Source organism: Pocillopora damicornis, chromosome 5, assembly GCF_964200805.1.
Source record: "Pocillopora damicornis chromosome 5, jaPocDami1.2, whole genome shotgun sequence".
In the NCBI taxonomy this organism is placed as follows: Eukaryota; Metazoa; Cnidaria; class Anthozoa; order Scleractinia; family Pocilloporidae; genus Pocillopora; species Pocillopora damicornis.
The window spans coordinates 12,414,551-12,433,118 of NC_142674.1; the positions used below are offsets into that span (position 1 = coordinate 12,414,551).

An 18,568-nucleotide genomic window follows, 5' to 3' on the forward strand; every position below is an offset into this window, starting at 1 on the left:
TACTTTTTATCTCCACACTTTCAGACATTTCGGCGACTCGGGATATTGTGTTTGAATATTGTTGATACTAACCGTGCCTTTCTGGCGCACTACGGCAGCAAATATGTCGAGTTTAATCAAGCAATAGATGGCGTTTTCGAGAAACGCAGTCGAGCCAATATAATAATGGATTCTTATTCAGTCATTTTTCAATTTTGGTTTTTGTCACGAGCACTTACATATAACGCTAACATTGCCTAACCTATTGTTTCAACCTTCATCGTGAGAGGTACTGCGAAATAAAATTGAAAATTTAGAGAAATAGACAACGGCAGTTATTTTTTTTACTGTCCATCGTTGTGTTTCTTGACACAAGCAAGGCCTTTGACAAAATAAACGAGGGCATTCCCGCGTGGCCTACTTCATCATTAATCCATCTGATAGAAAACAAGTAGTGCTCATAAATTCTGAGTCCCTGACCTTCTGGTCTTTGAATCCAGAGTGCCACAAGCGGTTATTCCATGACTTGTTTTATTCAGAATTTGTGTAAATGACTTTTCATATGCCCCTCAATCTTGTTTTACTGAATATTATTGGATGATTCTAAACTTCAGATTTCTTTCCCACTTCAAGGCTGGGCTAAGACAACAGGTTTTTTTCTGAGACAGGGAGTGTCCTTTAAATGAAAGTGAAATAAAACCACGATCGTCGATCAAAAGATAGGTGGGGACTCTGATATCGAGCTCAAAAATTTTGGTTTTGCCTTTTTTTCGGTATTTACTTTTTGACTGTTCAATATGCTTTTTAGGAAGTATTTATCGTTTAGATAGGGTTTTGAAATTTCTTCACACGAAATTAAATTTAAATATTTTCATTATTTGAATCTCCCGAAAATCTGACATATTTCCATCCAATCAAAATGAATATAAAGAACCCAAAAGTAATCATTAAAACGTAACTCCGCACATCCTTCTCCATTCACCTCCACGGAATTTGCGCCCGAAAATGTTGTGATTGTTGTAGGAATAAATTATTAAAAATCATATTTTTGTATTATTTTATCTCATAGTATTAAATTATATCCAAAAACAAATGTTCATCTAGTGCCGGTAGCCAGAGGTGAATATTTACATTTCCGCTTCGCAGCTTGGTAAATATCCACCATTAGTTAAATCCACCTCGATGAATAGTTAAGAAATAATAAATTGATAAACTTCCAATAGGGCGATTAACACCGCAACTTATCGTGATAATGCAAACATTTCAGAAAAGGCATCATTGGAAAATGGATCATTTTCCTATCCACATCTTGCAAAATTAATGTCAATGAAGGAAATATAAATAAACTTGAAAGGTCTTGGCTGGCTACCAAACACCAGCACATACACAACAATAACTAAAGTGTGTCAATAATTGTAAATGTTTCTTTTCAAGCTAGAGTTGGAAATTCGATTCTTGGGTTGATACACGCGCATGCGATAAACACCAAACCAAATAGGATCTTTTCTTTCTTTATTCCTTTTCCTATTCCTTGGGGCGTTATTATATCGAAGCAGTCAACTGATATTATTACGTAAAGAAATCACCTAAGTATTGTGATCATAAGAATAACCTCGATTTTGGAAACGAGCACGTGGCAATTAAAAGAACCAAAAGAAAGGTAAAAAACGAGCGATAAGTTTCGCTTTGAGTAACGACTACAAGCTAGATGACATAATCACAAAACAAATTATTGCTTACCAACGCTCGCGGGTCTTGATTACTTTATCGAGGATTACAGTCTAACTTGTCTTCTATTCAAAAACGGTCTTGATCACACGGGGTCTTAACTTGAACAGAAACGCTAACTGTAATTTTCTGTTTAAAAAGAACTAATCTCGGGGGCGTCAACCTAACCGAAAAATACTTCGCAGCTTTTCTCGGAAGCGGTAACACTTAGCTTCAACGGAAGCAGTTACAACAATCATATATTGTTTTCCTTGGTGTTATCAAAACAAGCAGGCTGACATATCTGTCAACCAAAACTGGTTTATTTATGCGAATAAGAATAAAGTATTTGAAAGCCTGATGACCAAATTTGCCAGTCTCTGGCTAAATACTATAGCAGTTACTGATAAGTAAACACGTATAACTTCTTGAAAACCGTCAGGAGGAGAGAGATTGTGCCTTTCTGTGAGAGCGGAACCGATTTTGATGACTAAGCTTTACAGTCATTCATCACGCCCTTAAAACCAAGACTATTACCGAAATGGCCAACAATATATTCTAGAGCTCGTGTGCATGATTTATTCGTGATACATCATGAAACATTTTACGATTTTGTTTTTGGAAGCAGATGTGAACTGTTTGTGGAAAAAAAAATTTGTTGAACATTGACAAGGGCTGAGACAAGCGCCAGTGTTTTCATCATAAAGTTAATGTTCAAGAGAACTTGAAGTTTAGCTAAATCTCGTTCTTTTATTAACTCGTGAATTGAGCGCATGCGTAAGAGCGAGTTGTAGATATGATGTGGAGAATGGCACTCGCTCACTCGCTCGATTGGTCGATTCCTGTAAAATTTTTTTGATTTTAGGCTTTTGAGTGCATTTGATAGTTTTTGGCGAGTAACAAACAAACGAAATGGCAACCTTTGTTGCTAAGAAACGTGGTGGGGTGAAAAAGAAGCCCATGATAATCTTAAAAGAGTTTATTTTTTTTTTCGTTTTCGTTCCACAAGCGGCGCCAGCGACTGGCAGGCGTGTGAGGATTCACACTGAAATAAGAGAACAACCTTCGTTTTTCATACAATTGTAATTTACAATCCTTGAACTTGAAAACAATCCGAAGATTCATTAAAAATATCACTTACTCCGAAGAGTTTGGAGTTTACAGGTGTTCAAAAGCTTTCTCTGTTATGGCGTGAGATTGTTGACAAAATCGATCATTACATTTTGTATCGTGTGATTTTTCTGTGTGAAGCAACAAACGGTGCCGGCAACTGACGAAATTACAGGTTAACACGAAAATCAAATAATGCCTTAACAAATAATTTTGGCTACCGATTTTTAGTGAATTTTTAAAGAACAATTTTCTTTTAAATTTCAAGACAATTTGAAGATTAAAAATTCATATTACGTACTAAAATGCGAAAGTTATACACCACAAAATTGATAAATAGGCCTGAAATCCTGTTCTTGATTATACGTTGCCTAGCACGTGACCAAAATCTACCCGGGCGGAAATCCAAAATGACGGTGGCAGTCTGGACTTAGTTATATCACTCAAAACTCGTTCCTGTTTATCTAATTTGATAGAGGGAATCATTAATAATTTCATTAAGACAGTATTGCCTTGATTTTCCATTATTTACAATGATAGACAGTAAATTTCACTTTTCACCCGCATTTACGTTCACCCTTTTCTTTTGAACCAGAAACAAAAATGATATATGTTTAAAAAACACATGAAATCATCCACCCATGTCAAATGTAATAGCATGATCATTTCAATTGTAATGCTTTCTTATCCCAACGTTACTTTGTTTCTTCGCTACATTAGCGAACACTGAACTACTGCTCGTACTCTAAATATGACAATCAACCACAAAATTCCCTGAACCAGATAACATTAGACATAATCCAAAAAATCATGTAAGTCATCTGTCAATTCACGAGTTTGCTCACAGAGCACTTTGATTATTCTCCAATTTACTAATACCAAAATATAAGCCATTTAATTACCAATCAGCCAATTTGTTAGATATTTAATGTGGTCTTATTTGATATTCAAGCATGACGCATTTTAAAATAAAGGTTAGACATATTCATTTGAGGTTTTTCCTCCTGAGTGTGGGGAAACGTCAGTTGAAAGAGGCCAAAAATGCAAAAGAAAGCAGTGGTTCAATGTGATTGTATGTATAGAGAAGTCAGCAATAACTGAGGCGGTGAAAAAAGCGCCGCCAGCTGGAGGACTAAGGGGACCGCACAAATGTACGAGACAACAGGGCATATCGAGTAAAGACAGGTCCATACTTAACGTTTACTTATTAATTTTGTTTATTCATGGGCGATCTTTAAACAAATATTAGAAATCCGTTCAAAATAGATAGAAATAATCAAATCTCACACAATATCTCATTGTATTTAATGGCAAAGAATCAAGAGTAATTGATGTTATGTCTTCCTCTTCTTATTATTCTCCTTCCTTTAAAGAGAACATGAAAAAGAAAAAGCAATTTGTATTCCTCCTCATATTGCAATAGAATTTTCGACTCGGTAAGTGCAATTGCATGTCAGCATTGAATGATTCCTTTATGATATTGAAACGTTTTTTGAATATGAATAATTCGCAAGAAATTCTTTCTTTAAGGACACGGAAGTTTTTCCACATAAATACAGGCAACCTTAAATCACTAACAACAACAAAACGTCCTGGCTGTGTCCTTTACTGCCTTTCTCATTTCTGTGATTTTCCAACAGTAAAGAAAGGGATTCAGACATGAGTTCAGATAACTTAAATTTTTCATAAAGAGCCACAGAGCATGAATTGCTGATCCACTAAGTACTGTATGTCTTAATATCGACACAATTTTAAAAGAGGTATAGCATGCCACTAAAGCCAATTGCACCCAAAATATTCTGGAAACTGTTTTCTGATATTGTTTGATCTTTAGTTGAACTCTTCCGTTTAATCTTGTCTCGATGAACCTTTTGCTGTCCTGCACGTACTCTTCCTCTTCCTGTACCATTTGCCCCTGCTCCTTCTTTTTTTGGCTCTTCTTGTCCCCGTTGTTGCGCCTGCTTCATCTTTTCCTGCTCCTATATCTTCTCCTGCGTTTTACCGTCCTTCGCCAGGGTTGTCTTCTACTTCATGAGCCTAGAGCCGCTGTAATCTCAGGTGGATATTTACGTAGCGAAACACGGAAGTAACCAGAAATGCCACACCGGCCACAAAAACAGCAATCTCCGAAACCATTTGACTCCAGACACGAACCAATCCGCATGAAACAGCAATTATCCAGCATAAAAGTAAAACAGCTTGAGTTCGCTTTATTGTCACAACTTGTCTGTATCTCAACCTCAAGAACAGAACAAGAAGTCTGTCAACACTGATGGCTGTTGATGTCAACACAGTCACTCCAAAAAAAAACATAGTTGGATATATAAACAACCTCTTCGACGTAATACAAAATAACTATGTTGGTGTTGCCAGGATCAGTGTAAAGAAATAAACCAGTCACGAACAGAGGTTGTGAAAAAAGACCCACACAAAGATCGGTAGCGGCTAGACATTCAAACAAGACCTTTGCAGCGGGATGCAAAGAGGACACTTTATAAAATGTTAATAGAAGCAAAACATTACCAAGAGATGCAGTGAAGGAGAGGACAATGTTGAAAAATGCTACCACTCCAATTGGTAATTGTGAAGATAACTGGCTTGTGAAGATCGTCATTGAAGCTCATGTTCAGACTTGTAGCTCTGTCTCTCCCTCTTTTGGAAAGAAATGAACCTTTATGGGGCGATCCGTATTCGATGTAAGAGTATTATTGTTTTGTTGAGAATTTTAACAGTTTCTATTGGATAAAAAAATTCCTCCTGTCGTCTGATTTTCTTATGACAAATGTTGCAGTATAATTAGACTTGTTTTTAGCTCTATCGTGTTTTTTTCAAATTCTTCGAATTTTCATCATGTTTAGTAGGCGGGTGCCACATATATTTCATATACTTAATGACGTAGAATATGTGAATTATTTTTCGCTGATACTTTGTAGAGCTCGAGCTTCCTCAACAAGTCAGCTTTTCTTTTCAGTTCCTGACCCATGTGTGTCTTTGCCCCTCTTAGCTATGCTCGTTTTGTTTTTAAGGTAACATATTTGTGGTTCCTTTATGATAAGCAAATGCTTTTTAGATGAAAAAAATTTGCACAAGATACTGATGTTTAATAACATCGAGGTCAACTCTCATAAAATAAAGGCATCCCTGAGCCACAAACAACAACAAAACGCTCTGATTGTCGTCTTTACTGCAATTCTCACTTCTCTTTTATTTAATTTAATGTTATCAATTAAGTTGATAACGTAGACTAGCTACCGTATGCTAGTTTCCTTTTATTCATGACAGAGAAATTAATTACTCTGCCGCGAGTGTGTTCCCTAAATTCAGAACTCATTGGCCAAAGCCAATTTGCCGGCACGTCAAAATTGAGTAGTGGTTCTCTTTAACTTAGCGAAAAACATAAGCGCAAGGCTGAAAATCTTAGCACGATATCAATTTTTCCTCTAAATGAAATCGATTTGGAACTGAAGAGAAAACACAACTTTAAAATTAATTAAATTTGCTTCGAAACGAGTAGGCTGTGGTGTAAGGAAAAACAGTGTTACCACCGCAAATAGCCAGCTGAAAAGAAACAATTACTTCCGTGCTTCTTTTGAAGTAAAAATGAAAAAAAATAAGCCTCAGGAAACATCGGAAAATCACCATAGGAAAAGAAAACAAAATGATATTGACCGAAAACGCTTCAACTGTGTTTTTCTTGAATAGAAAACACCCCTTCTGCAGTTGAAAATCTTACATGGTTGGAGAGACTGAAACATCACCACCTGGCCATTTCGGAAACTTGATTCGTTCTTTGGATGTTCAGTGTGGTGCTCAAGAGGAGAGTTCTCAACGCCTTTAGCAATGAAAGAGTGGTAACTGCTATAAAATAACACGGAGAACCTAGCGAAAAATACAAACCAACCAAGAATTGATATTTCGTTGCTTCACAGGCGTATATGATCGAAGTCTTATTATGTTTGTTTCGTCATTGATCTTAAAATTTCCATTACAGCCACTGTGGGAAATGGTCTCATTCTTTACCCCCTCTACAAGATTTCTTCCCTTCATCCATCATCAAAATGTTTGTTCAGTAATCTTGCATGCACTGATATCAGAGTTGGACTCATTTTCCAGCCGTCTCATCTTGCTTACATAATTTCCCAAGAACACTCCCCAATTTATTACCATGGCTCGCTTATCAACCGAACCTTGGGAGTCATTTTCTGTGGCGTGTCTGTCCTCACACTGACTGCAATAAGTACAGACAGACTTCTAGCTGTTTCACTTGGGTTGAGATATCGACAAGTGGTAACTCTGTGGCGAGTAAGAGTAACTCTAGTCCTTTGCTGGCGTGTTTTTATTACAAGAGGAATAACAAACAATTCCATCCTTCCTATTTATTTGATAATCAGTAACATGGGTGTAATTTTATCGATGATGACTTCTACGTTCTGCTGCATAGCATTTTACATAAAACTCCACCGTCAACAAGCTCAACTCCAGGACCAAAAACCAACTTGAACAACTTAACAAAGGTAGAAGTCAACTGGACGTAGAAAGATAAAACTAAACTATCATTCCCAAATTGTGTGATACACGTACATTTTTCAAAGATAAAAACAACAGAATGACGTTCTCATAATTGAGTTGAGTTAACAACCGAAAGATAGAAACTTAAAAGCCGCGCTTCAAAAAATTGCAGTATCACCATCATCATCCGAATCATCATCGCCAGATATCGTGATTTCAATTTCGTTGTCATCATCATCATCTTTATCGTCATCATCATTCTCATCATCATTCTCATCATCATCGTCATCGACATCGTCATCTTCCTCGCCACTTTCGTCGGATTCTTAGAAGAAAAAAGGCATTGAGTCGTTATTTTGTTGACCTACATCAAACACGTGTTGCGATAAGTGACGTGTTCTTGAAGTATGTTCCGAAAGTGATTTAAAGTTCATCTTTGCTTTGGTGCCTGGAGGCACTAAAGTCCACAACCGAACAAAGTGCGGGATTTTGTATGCAAATAAGGCACGGACCAATCACATTACCCGAATTCGCATCCAAGATGGCGGTTTCACTTCGCTTTGATTGGTCCGTTCCCACGAATATTGATGTGAAAGTCCCTCAAGATTCTCACACCTGCTCGTCCTCGTCATCAGCCTTACGCAGCCGCCCGACTTCGTATACCCGGCAAACGCTTTCTTCAGTGCTGGCCTGATTCTAAAAGAGAGTGTTACTGGATTTATGATATGAAATAACTCATGCGACCTGTTATGACATGATGACAAGATCCTTGCGGTGATATTTTGCAACTTATGCAACCGTGAAATGACAAGTTAACCGAGTCAGATGGCCCACACTGCCAAAGTTTGGTTGAGGTAGCTGGGATTACTGTTAGCTCCTGAGAGCAGTGCAGGCGTTATATTAGTGCGAGTTAACGTTAAGAAGTTCGCGATCGATTATTTCACCGGCCATGTTTGACCTGGAGTTTTGAGTGGACTGTGGGGGGAGGGGGCGGTGAAAGGCGAAAAGATGCTTGCTCGAAGAGGCTGTTAAAAAGCGAAACACCCCCGACCAATTGTGCGTCACCGCATTTTCGGAATTGAGCAAGTAACCGTAACCACAAGAAAAAGAAAAAAGGAAAAAAATGTAGAGCGGGTGAGTGAAACTGTGAGGCAGTTTTTTTCAGCGAGGAGAAAAATGGCTTCGACGTAACCTCCTCCGAGGGGCACAGATATAAGCTTAAATTCGCTGCATCCTATGTTTCTTGTGTTAATCCCTTTCACGATGTTTCTTCCATTTGATCGTAAAAGGTACTTTGAAGCGGACACACTTCCGCACTCGAAGGTGCGGAAAAAAAAAACAAAAAAAAAAACCAGTGAATAATACTGCCAGCAGATCTCTTCCAGTGACCAGTGTGGAAATTAAGACTTTTTGCTACCCTCGTAATGCGCGAGACACTCTGTGTTCTGATGAACACTTAAGAAATTCCTCCAATCTGTAAAGTCGCTTCCTGCTCTAAAAAAATTTCGGCTTTTCTAGGCTGCTTCCTCGTGAACGAAATCGGAATTGACAACTACGCCTTTGAACGAGTTCACTTTCTTTTGTTTTTCCCGCAAGATAAACATGAAGCAGTTTGGCTAATGATTGACAAGTAGAGCTAAACCGCACCAATAAGCAACTCCGTTTGTGGGCGAACACAGTTTCCCAAACCAAGAATGACCTCAGGCAAGCGTAATATTCATTGCCCCGCCCCTTCCCCCCCCCCCCTCTTTTTGGCCGTCGCTCAAGCCCGTGGTACACATTTCTTCCTCACCAACCTTCTGCTGATGTAAAAATCAAACATGGCAGCTTGCCTACTATTCACGCCGGGTTGCTGGTTCCCCCAGATGAAACGCTAGTCAGTCGGAAGGCTCTCCTCCCCATCCCCAACCCAGACTCTTCGACCTTGATTCCTACGCTTTGATGATTGGGCTTCAGCTCCTCAAATAATTTAAAAAAGAGGTTTGGAGGAAGGAAAAAAACAAAACAAAACAAAAACAATATTGCTACTTTGAACAGGATTTTAGCTTGTAACCTCGCGAGATGGGTACAATGCCCCGGCCGACTGATATAGTTTTATCAAGTGGATAGTGCTATCCAACCTTCGAATGACTAGAGCCAGAAGTTTCAAGGTTATGAGTCGAATACAAGAGCTAGAGCTCTTTAACTTTTCCAAACACCACAAAAGTTGCTAAAAATTTGATGAAAAGTTGAAAAATTTCTTTACGTAATTTTGGATGTCTATAAACGGCTGAAAACCTATGGAACCACAATCTCGGGTAAATATTCTGTGCTCTCAATTTGATTTTGAATATCGAGATGACAAGCAGATCACAACTAAAAGCTCACGACTTGGTCGCACTAAAACCTCAATGTCGGGTCTGATTTCCTTCGTGAAAAATTAATAAAGTATCGACGAATTTGAGAATTGTGTAAACAAGTCCAGTAAACATGAAATTACCCCTATACATGACGTCACCACTGTTATTGAAGATCACGTGACATTGATCTCGTGAAGGACACGTGTCCAGTAAATGGAAATAGCGAAGATCCCACTGTTTTTAGCGTCAAGGATTATTGGCAAAGCAAAGGCAAACTGTTGATTTGAAGTAAGTTGGTATAGACATTCTAAAGGGTTAGTTTCACAAGAAACAGCAGTGTTCCGTCGGTGGGAAGGGCAGGGAAATGACGAGAGTTTGGTTTTATCGACTAAGTTGATGATGTAAGTCACCTAGGATGTTCAGACATAAGGTTGTACTCAGTAGATCAGTCACGGGACTGTGTATTGCTTCCCGAAAACGCTCAAGGTGAGGAAACAATAAAATTTTCCTATGAAATAATAGCTCTTGATATCTATTTCTCTCCTAATTCGCTGTTAAAGTAAGAAGAAGGAGGTAAAGTGATGTTTCGAGATCCGTGGAAAGCCGACGTTGTGTTCCGTTACTTTCGTGAAACGTGATTTGGACTTACTGCTTTACAGTATAGCATTGGCGTGTTCTTTAAAAACAAGAAAAGGATACAATATCTGAATTGATGATAATCTGCAGCCTGGAGAATTGAAAAACGCCGCTGACAAAGTTGTTAAACTTGTCAAAGTTGTGTATAAAGGGGTAAGTTTCTAAAGAAACTGTGGTGCTGCGTCGGTGGGAGAGTATAGCAGGTAATTTAGTGTTAACAACTGGGTTGAAAACGTAAATCGCCCTATCGCTCTGACGAAGGGCTAACGCTCGAAACGTCAGCTTTTTTACCCTTTACGGTGGCTAAAGTTGTGTATAACCCGTTTGCCTTTGACATCCCATAAAACACTATCGTTCAATACCAGGTTGTCCGTGGGATTGAAAGAAGCGAGGTTCTTTGAGTAGTTGTTGGTGTTGTTTAAGGAGTAAATTTGATGTCTGAGGAACTGTGCTACGGTTCGTTCATCGTAAAAAAAATTGAAAAAATCAGTTTTCAGTATCTTTTGGTTTTAATCTTCTTCACTCTTAGGAACCAGTCTTTATTCATCACTTGGGGAAGGGTAGGTGAATTTTTGGGGGATCCCGCGGTTTTTTTTGGGGGGGGGGAGGAGGGCGCGGAGCGGAGGGGGATCAGTCGTCTCTAACAGAGCTTAGAAGGACAACTATAGAATTGACTGCCAGTGAGGTGGGATCATTACAATACTACAGAACCTTAAGGGGGGATCAGGTTAATTTTATGGTGAAACAAACAGAATACTCCCGCCTTTCCGCCCCACTCCCCAGGAGGAAAAATGACAGGCTCCTTCTTAAGTTTACTTCAACTGTTCCGTGTTTTGCAAACTCAGCCAATCATGATCTTTTCTATCCTTAGGAGTGTTTAGTCCTCGAAATCACTTGCTCCACTTAGCAGTTATAGATCTTAAAAATCACAGTGAATGTGGTAACAAAGAGACTTACTGCAAAACATGCACATGAAAGAAGCTGTTTTCTTCAGTATCGCGAATGGTCCTGAGCTCTTTAAATCTAATGGAGAACAACACAGTTAGATACCAACGAACTAAACTGGACGCAATCAATGACTCATAGTCAAACTTCGTCTGCAAAATGCGTCAAAATTCTGTGGAGGAACATTATCTTGAACATTAACTTGCGCAAACTTGGCATATTCGACTTGTTTCCTTGCGTCCAAACCTATCTGCTAATACAAATGAAAACAAAAGACTTCAAAAGGAGATCTACTACTGTCACGTCCTTGCACGTGAAAAACTCCACTTCTTTTAGTCGACGCGAAGACAATAAGCCGGCACTTTTGCAAAACATGAAAAATCCACTCTGTTGAGAGATTATGAAAACCTCCGTTACCTGTGTTCAGAAATACCGTTTACGTGTGGACAGGGGTCTGAGAATCAGGTTACAATGGTTCTGTTAAGAGACCATTAAGAATTTCTTATAAAGCGATACGAAGTACAAATAAGGCATCTACTACCTTCCGTACACGAACCTTCTGTTTAGTCTGGCGCCGTTAAATCCGCCATGACGCGGAATCACCTTCAGGTGGGAGTACATTTTTCAAAATTGAGTACAAATAAATGTTAAGGGAGATCACTCTGGTAAAAGAGCTGACACGAGCATCAGAACGACCTATTATGATGATGAGATAAGTGTTTCCTTTGTCCGCTGAGGTGGCAAATTAGTTTTTTTTGAAGCTAAGAACAATAGCAATATACATACTTCTCTTCACTTTAACTTCGTCGTCATGTTCGATGGTGCGTAATATCTGTACTTTGGTTCAGGGCATTTGTGGGGCCTGACGATGGACAAATCGGAATAAGTTGATTGTTCACAGCTTTGAGTTTTCTCCCACATCTGCATTTGTGGCGTTTGATTCGATAAACTAAACTTTTAAGTACAGCAGGTAATTTAGTGTTAACAACTGGGTTGAAAACGTAAATTAGCCACTGTAAAGGGTAAAAAAGCTGACGTTTCGAGCGTTAGCCCTTCGTCAGAGCGATTAGAGGAATTGTGGGTTGTGTGTGGGTTTTATATGTAGAAAGTGGAGCTACGCCATTGGTGGGAATATGGTGACGAGAGAACAGGAATAAATTAGTTGAATGAAAAGCGCTCGTTGATTCCGTGGGGCCCGGGATTAAGGATGCCGATTTGGAATATAAATTTTTGTTCTAGAGTTTTACGGCTTTCCAAACTGTCTAGATGTAAAGAAAGGCCGCAAACTGCCATATGCTGTTTATAATGATTAGAAAGATTTAAGTGTCTAGCGACTGGTTTGGATGCGTCCTTGTCATTTCTTTCCATTTTTTTTTTAAGTATAGACTTATAAACACTCTGGAATTTTTTAATTGAAAGAGAAGAGATGCATTATGTGCAGTTTTTCAAAAATACTTCTGCAAGATGCCACATTTATAACTCCTGTTATAAATGTTACAAACAGTTTTAAATAAACGGACAAAAACTCGAAGAAACAGTAAAAAAAAAAGGAACAGACAAACAAACAACAGTAAGGGAGTAAAAAAAGCCAAACAATTCAAGAGAGAGTCTATTTGTCTAGTGTCCTGGAATACCTTGTAGGCAAGATATATTTCTTACTCACCTACCGGTCTACCAGGAGGAGCTTAGGGTTTCACAAACCTTTTATACAAGTAGCTACCGTTAAGGAGATAGGCGGTGGTGATTACTTACTATATAAGCAATTTAAAACTAGAGGACACCACTGCAACCAAGATTTATTGTACATAATAGATAATCAGGCCCCAATCGCGCAATTTTGAAATTAAAGCTTTTTTTGTTTTGTTCGGGAACTGCCAAATAGTATCATGAGTACTTACGGAGGACTGCCCTTGAAAAAATAACGGATGAAATAAAATTGAAAAATAAGAAAAATCTTCGAAAAGAATGGGTAAGTATACAGTTAATAGGCATTAAAAAAACTAAAGTGATACATTTTGAATGATGCAATGAAAGTTACTTGAAAAGTAATAAAAACAATTTTTTCTTTATCTTATAGAAATACGAGAGAAGAGAAGTTCATGTCAAGGATGAGACTGAGTCCCGTGCCTTCGCAAAGTTAAGTAAAGAGCACATGTCTAGTGACGATGATGACACAGATACTGATGAAGGCGAAGGAGTATGGGTGTCTATGCCCCCAAAATACAGGAGCAAAACTCTTGAAGCTTTCCTAAACAAGTAAGAAGTATACTAAAGGCTTAGTCCTTTACTGATATTTCTAATAGCAAGAAAGATGGAAATGTTTTTATCCTCACAAACTGCCAATGTTGCTGTCCAGTATTGCCAGACTGTTCCTTGTTATTGGCACTTATGGATTGTAAACGTCAGGTAGGCTTTAAAGTCAGTTTATTTGTTAGTCACCTATTAGCACTTTTTTGCCCGGTTTTTTAAGGATTGGATTTACTTCACGGTTTCAATCAAGTCAACGGCATCTTCTAATTATAATATTGTTATTGTCTTTGACTTGACAAGCGAAGAAAAAGACAGAAAACGCAACAAACAAAAGGTGGAAACGAACAAAGGCTCGTAAAGGGGAGCTTGTAGAAAGAGAACCACCCACAGGTTCTCCTACATGGGCGCTGTCCGATGAATGGAGGGAAATCATGCAAAGGAGAGAGCAAGAACAAACGGAAATGTAAGAATACTGCTTAGCCTTTACACTCCTTATTGGATGCTGTCGCTTTTACTTTTAGTTTACCAACTATGAAAGTGAAGCACAGAACAATGTACAAACTATGTAAACCGGTTTAAAATTCTGTCTCTATATATTGCACGCTATGAGAAATTTCGTAATATGCTTGTTTCCTTTATGCAATGTTGTTTCATTGTTTACCTAACATTTTTTTTGGTTCAACAGAGAACTTGAGGATGAAGAGACCACTGACGAAACCAGAGCGGAAGAAAGTAATAATAACTGCTCCTCAGGAAGCGATTGTGATTTTGACAACGAATAGTTTGTTTTGTGTGGATGTGTGTGTTTAAGGAATAGTGTGATTGTACATAAATCACATTCGTGAATTAGATTTTCAACTTTCATTCTTGGCATTATTATTAACAATACTATTTTTGAGAAACTCAAAGGTTAGATTAAGTTTTTTTTTTAAATGTATATGTACTGCGAAAAAAACGACACGTGACTGAGGAATACTGAAATAAATTAACAGCTATTTGTAATTGAAGCATGTGTTGATTCACGATCACGATCCACCTAGATCACACCTAAGCAATGCAAAACTCTTTAACGCTGAACGTACCCCGTAAGAATACTCGAGGATGGTGAATTTTCCCATTAAGATTGCTCAAAAAAGGCTCGTTAAAGCCCCCACAATACGCACACAACTGTCTTCATACAGTATTCATGTGTACACTGGTATTTGGCCTGAAATCTCATCATGAATCTAATAAAAATCCGTATACCTACCTTGAAACAACAGTAGTATCTATATCTTATACTTCCTACAGTATACGTGAAGTATACAGACCTCTGTAATGTCATATAAGGGTAATCCTTTCACGAGTGTAAGAATCTGTACACGTACCTTCTACGGAACATATCAGTACCCTTCCTGCTTCATGCAGTATATATCATACATACGGACTTGTGTAATAATGAATAAGAAATCCTGCAACGACTGTAAGAATCCCGTATACGTGCCTTCCACACAATATCAGAATACCTCATAACTCCTTCAATAAACAACATGTATACTGAAACGAGTACTGACGTATAAGAAATTCTGCTACAAGTGTATAAGATCCTGCTATTTTCTTGGCATAGCCTGACGTACACTGATCCTTAAACAGTACCTTATACATCATGACACTACCGTATAGATTCCGTACACGAATTTTTGTACTGTGTAAGACCTACATAAGGGACCGTATTCGGATTATTTCACGCAGTGTTAGGGGTCGTACAAAATCCACATATAAAATCTTAACGAGGTAATTTGGTATCATTAGCCAAGTTGATCACCACTTTAGTCAACGTTAGCCCTTCGTCATCGCTCTGACAAAGGGCTAGCGCTCGAAACGTCAATTTCAGAACCATTTACGTTATCAAATCAGTTTATAATACCAAATTACCTTGTTAATCTCTCCAACCAACGAAGCAACACAGTTCTTTAGAAACTTTCCACCTTTAAAATCTTAACAGAAGGCATTATGAGGCCATATGTAAGCGAGAGTGGAATGCGGATAAGAGAATCTCATTGAAACTTAAGGCAATCCTTTAAACTAGCTGAAATACTTTTTGAAAATTTTTGGCTCTAGCATACATGACGTACCTTATTAAGGAGAATGGAGGACCAGCGGACACAGGATTGTTACACTGCGCATGCTGCTCGCGAAGATACCGCGTCCCGATCATGTCCAACGTAATAGGTGATGGTGGGCGTGCAGGGCGAGAAAGATTGGGAGGTAGAAGCCAACGGAGTAACTGTCAGACCGACAAACAAACTAACTGAATGATGGGCTGATTGACTGACTGAATGACTGACAGACTAGTAAAGGGGGCAAGTTTCTAAAGAAGCGCTGTGGTGCTGCGTCGGTGGGAGAATATAACGGGGTAATTCAGTATTATCAACTGAGTTGATAACGTAAACTGGCCACCGTAAAGAGTTTAAAAGCTGACGTTTCGAGCATTAGCCCTACACATCAGTCGCTCTGACGAAGAGGTAAAGCTCGAAATGTCAGCTTTACTCTTTATGGCAGCCAATTTACGATATAAACTCAGAGGATAATACTAAATTGACCGACAGACTTTCTAACGGACGGGCTGATTGACTGACTGACTGGCTGATAGATTGGCAAGCTCACCTAATAACGGCTGACTAACTGATGGACTGGTGGACTAAGGAACGGAATGATGAACTGAGGGACAGATGGACTGACTTAATTTGTCGACTCTTGTTGCTGTAAAAGAATTTTACAAAAGAATTGCAGAAAAAAATGACAAATTTGGTCATTTTGACCATAACCCGTTCACGCATACTCGTGCCATTATTACATGGCTTTAGAAGAAGTCCTGGTCCAAAACAACCACATCTTTGATTAACAAATGAGCCAAACATCCTGAAGACTAGAACAAATCTGATTCGAGTGTCCAAAGTAATCTGAGACGCTTCGCTTTTGCTCTACTAAGCGCTGTAATTGATCTAGAAAACTCACGCCACCTTCTTAAGCAATCAGATTCAATTTTGTCGATTTTGTCGCCTGCGTTTTCCCGCGCCTCAGAAGGTTGCTTATTTTTACTTTAAATTCTCTTTAGCTCCACGTGATATTTTTCTTCGTTCTGATTGGTTGTTTTGTTTGCTTTACGACACTTAATCAAAATGAGAAGCAGAGACTTAGTTTACAAACCGGATCCCCTATTTAAGCCTTACAACAAACATTATTCATATAAAATTATTTTTAATAACAGGAGAATCCACCTTTACTTAACTCTGCAAACAATGAAGATAAGAGTAATCATCGCGGCGACGCAAAACACTACTTAAGCAGTTGAAAAAAAATCAGGCCTGTATCATAGTTGAACCGAAAACTGAAAAAAAAGGAACAACTCACTCGACCTTGTAGCTTAAAGCCTTAACCACTTGGTACTTTTAAATTCAACAGATATTCCTAACGTTTGAGAAGCAATTTTTTCATGAACTTTAATTAGCCTAAGACTGGGAGAAGAGTAGCGTTGAGAGAGGGGGTTGAGGAACCGTGCAGAGGTAAGCAAAGATTATCGTGTTGACTCCGATATTGACTCAACTTTACGCAACTTTATCATTACCAAGTCAGTTTCAAAATGAAGAATTTTCGCCTGCTCTACCTAACAAACTACGCCTGCAACCCTGTTTCTTATTTGTTTTTGCTTGTTTGTTTTTGTTGTTGTGTTTTTTTTTTTTGTCGCGAGAAAACTTTGAGGAACTCATTCGGGAGGGAAGGTGGGAATTCAATCGATATGTGCACTAACTACTTACCCTGACTCGAGGATCACGCACACAGTTACAAATGACGTGGAGAGCGGCTTTCTGCGTCTCAGAGTCGTTGAGTAAACTCCCTTCAGCGCAACGCAGCAGAAGCCTGGAAAAAAAGATTTCTTAAGATGACTGAATAGAGAGTATATGAGCCTTCTGTCTTCTTGCTGACAAATGTTTTCACGGATCATAAAAATCAAGTGACTACGAACTTTTCTACTCCTTGCGATGACCACGATGGGAATTCCCTCGTGGGAATTTTTCAAGTCTTCACGTCTAAATTAATTATCTCCCTGCAGATCATACCTCATTCCTTTCTGTTGCTCTCCTGACGGAAGTTGCACTTCTTCACATAGCGCTATCTGAGCCTTAGGACCAACTGTGAACACAAACAGCATCTCTAAAGCAAGGCGGGTCACGTCGGCTGCTAATCGGATAGCGTCCACTCTTGAATGAGAGCAAAGGAACACGAGTGGAGAGGATTAACAAGCTGTTTATACGCTTTCAACGTACAAAAATGTTAGTCGAGATATTTTCGTTTCCGTTCTAAGACCACGCAAATTTGGGTGATTTCACGTTGTTGTTTTGCAGAGAGCATCTACGGAAATGTATAAAGTTCTAAAACGTACGTGCTGAGCGATTAGATCTTTTGTTAGGCCACGTCTTCGTTTCAGGCCATAGGGGTTTGTCACATATCCCTAATAAACATGAGAAAATGTGTGCATTCTAACACGGTAGAGCCCACAGACAGAAGCTAGTTTACCCTAGTTATGGGTAAATTGGCAAGATGTGTCTATGCTTATGAGCACTGGTGAATAAAATGAAAAGATAAAAACAAAAACAAAACAAAACAAGAAACGAACAAACACACAAATAAATGAAATTAGTTTTCCACTCTATTCCTGAGAGTGAACCGTATCTACCGAACTGAAATGTATATGTAAACTAGGAGACTTATGAATATAATAATAGCTAGAACCGCTACTTGGAACTTACCGGGGCCCAGTGGGACACGGGATTGCATAAATATAGTTCATCTCTCGCACCGCTCCCCCCTCTTCTGTGGAGGCTAATACTGACGTAATTCACAATCAGAGACAAAAAACTCTTAAAGTCGCTTCAGTGTTACTATTCCTCCATATTTTATGTACCAAATCGTGGCTCGAATGCTGCTTTAGCCTGTTAAATTCGCGAATGTGACCGGGCATTGTACGTGATGAGGCAAAAATTAAGAAAACTTTCGCATATTTACATTTTCGCTAATAATTTTTAAGACCCAAACGTAAAGGTTTTTCCAGC

The 18,568-nt window shown here is 38.7% G+C and overlaps 1 pseudogene; it reads left to right on the forward strand.

The window, feature by feature from the left end:
• Nucleotides 1–9,642: 9,642 nt before the first annotated feature.
• On the forward strand, nucleotides 9,643–14,257 carry LOC149045322 (uncharacterized; annotated as a pseudogene).
• The last annotated feature ends 4,311 nt before the right edge of the window (nucleotides 14,258–18,568 follow it).